The following is a 3577-nucleotide window of genomic DNA, read 5'->3' as shown; positions in this document are numbered from 1 at the left end:
CTTCATTATTGTTTAAATCTTGTTTTAAAAATAAGAGTGCTACTAAATTCATGAGCCTTATATCTCGTACTAAATAGAGTGTGGGTGAGTTCACGGGCCTCATATCTTGTTCTATATATTGAGTGTCTATGAGTTCACGGGCCTCATATCAAGTACTAAATAAAATGTTACTGAGTTCACGGGCCTCGTATCAAGTACTATATAGGGTGTCAATGAGTTCACAGCCTCCATATCTAGTACTATATGGAGTGTCAATGAGTTCACGGGCCTCATATCTTGTTATTTATAGAGTGTCGATGAGTTCATGAGCCTCATATTAAGTATTAAATAGGGTGTTACCGAGTTCACGGGCCTCATATCTTGTACTATATAGAATGTCGATGAGTTCACGGGCCTCATATCTAGTATAATCTAGAGTGTCGATGAGTTCACGGGCCTCATATCTAGTATAATATAGAGTGTCGATGAGTTCAAGGGCCTCATATCTTGTACTTTATAGAGTGTCGATGAGTTCACGGGCCTCATATCTTGTAATATATAGGGTGTAGAAGAGTTCAGGGGCCTCATATCTTGTACTATACAGAGTGTCTATGAGTTCACGGGCCTCATATCTTGTACCATATATAGGTGTCGATGAGTTCACGGGCCTTATATTATATAGAGTGTCGATGAGTGCATGGGCCTTATATCTTGTAAAATATAGAGTGTCGATGAGTTCACGGGCCTCATATCTTGTACCATATAGAGTGTTGATGAGTTCACGGGCCTCATATCTTGTTATTTATAGAGTGTCGATGAGTTCATGGGCCTCATATTAAGTATTAAATAGGGTGTTACCGAGTTCACGGGCCTCATATCATGTACCTTATAGAGTGTCGATGAGTTCATGGACTTCATATCAAGTACATGTACTATATTGAGTGTTGATGAGTTCACGGGCCTCATATCTGGCATATAATATAGGGTGTTGATGAGTTCACGGGCCTCATATCTTGTACTATATAGGGTGGGGATGAGTTCACGGGCTTATATCTTGTACTTTATAGGGTGTGGATGAGTTCACGGGCCTCATATCTTGTATAATATAGGGTGTCGCTGAGTTCATGGGCCTCATATCTTGTACTATATAGGGTGGGGATGAGTTCACGGGCCTCATTTCTTGTACTATATAGAGTGTCGATGAGTTCACAGGCTTCATATCTAGTATAATATAGAGTGTCGATGAGTTCACGGGCCCAATATCTTGTATAATATAGGGTGTCGAGGAGGTCACGGGCCACATATCTTGTACTATATAGGGTGGGGATGAGTTCACGGGCCTCATATCTGGTACAAAATAGGGTGTCGATGAGTTCAAGGGCCTCATATCTGGCAAAATATAGGGTGTCGATGAGTTCACGGGCCTCATATCTTGTACTATATAGGGTGGGGATGAGTTCACGGGCCTTATATCTTGTACTATATAGGGTGTGGATGAGTTCACGGGCCTCATATCTAGTATAATATAGAGTGTCGATGAGTTCACGGGCCTCATATCTGGCATAATATAGGGTGTCGATGAGTTCACGGGCCTCATATCTTGTACTATATAGGGTGGGGATGAGTTCACGGGCCTTATATCTTGTACTATAAAGGGTGTGGATGAGTTCACGGGCCTCATATCTAGTATAATATAGAGTGTCGATGAGTTCAAGGGCCTAATATCTTGTACTTTATAGAGTGTCGATGAGTTCACGGGCTTCATATCTTGTATAATGTAGATTGTCAATGAGTTCACGGGCCTCATATCTTGTAATATATGGGGTTGGGATGAGTTCACGGGCCTCATATCTGGTACAATATAGGGTGTCGATGAGTTCACGGGCCTCATATCTTGTACTATATAGAGTGTCGATGAGTTCACGGGCCTCATATCTAGTAAAATCTAGAGTGTCGATGAGTTCACGGGCCTCATATCTAGTATAATATAGAGTGTCGATGAGTTCAAGGGCCTCATATCTTGTACTTTATAGAGTGTCGATGAGTTCACGGGCTTCATATCTTGTTTAATATAGATTGTCAATGAGTTCACGGGCCTCATATCTTGTACTTAATAGAGTGTCGATGAGTTCACAGGCTTCATATCTTGTATAATATAGAGTGTCGATGAGTTCACAGGCCTCATATCTTGTAGAATACAGAGTGTTGATGAGTCACGGGCCTCATATGTAGTATAATATAGAGTGTTACTGAGTTCACAGGCCTCATATCTGGTATAATATAGTGTGTCGATGAGTTCACGGGCCTCATATCTTGTACTTTATAGAGTGTCGATGAGTTCACGGGCCTCATATCTTGTATAATATAGGGTGTCGATGAGTTCACGAGCCTCATATCTTGTACTTTATAGAGTGTCGATGAGTTCACGAGCCTCATATCTGGCATAATATAGAGTGTCGATGAGTTCACGAGCCTCATATCTAGTATAATATAGTGTGTCGATGAGTTCACGGGCCTCATATCTTGTACTTTATAGAGTGTCGATGAGTTCACGGGCCTGATATCTTGTATAATATAGGGTGTCGATGAGTTCACGAGCCTCATATCTTGTACTTTATAGAGTGTCGATGAGTTCACGAGCCTCATATCTGGCATAATATAGAGTGTCGATGAGTTCACGAGCCTCATATCTAGTATAATATAGAGTGTCGATGAGTACACGGGCCTCATATCTAGTACAATATAGAGTGTCGATGAGTTCATGGGCCTCATATCTAGTATAATCTAGAGTGTTGATGAGTTCACGGGCCTAATATGTAGTATAATATAGAGTGTCGATGAGTTCACGGGCTTCATATCTTGTATAATATAGAGTGTCGATGAGTTCACGAGCCTCATATCTAGTATAATATAGCGTGTCGATGAGTTCACGGGCCTCATATCTTGTACTATATAGAGTGTCAATGAGTTCACGGGCCTCATATTTTATACTATATAGGGTGTCAATGAGTTTATGGGCCTAGTATCTAGTTTAATATAGAGTGTAACTGAGTTCACGGGCCTTATAGTCATATCTTATATAGAGTGTCGATGAGTTCACGGGCCTCATATCTTGTACTATATAGAGTGTCGATGAGTTCACGGGCCTCATATTTCGTATTTTATAGTCACTTGATACAAGTACTTTTTACAGTTTTAAAGTCAGGGGCAAACTTAATTTTATACTTTCATTTGTAATATAAACAAGAAGCTACATAAACACATTATTTTTACGGAAAGAATGTTAGTTTAAAGCATTCATAGAAGAAATACACAAAAACGGCTTACGTATTCAAAACGTGTGTTTACAATCGAGTTCACGGGCTTGCTGCTATTGAGGTCACGGGCTTATAGACTCTCCCGCTCCGAAATTCTGATAGTCGCTGAACAGCGACATCAGAATTTGTCGGAGCGGATCAAAGATCTGATTTTAATCAGATTGCCTTCCTATTGTTAATTAATCGATTCAAAAATTTAACCCAATGTTTTAGAAATCTGCTTCTGTGTTTTATGATTGCTACAGCGCTAGCTCACCAATCTTTTAAAAAGATAAGCTTGT

The sequence above is a fragment of the Magallana gigas genome, chromosome 4 (genome assembly GCF_963853765.1).
Source record: "Magallana gigas chromosome 4, xbMagGiga1.1, whole genome shotgun sequence".
Taxonomy (NCBI): Eukaryota; Metazoa; Mollusca; class Bivalvia; order Ostreida; family Ostreidae; genus Magallana; species Magallana gigas.
Note: the sequence above shows the minus strand (reverse complement) of the source record.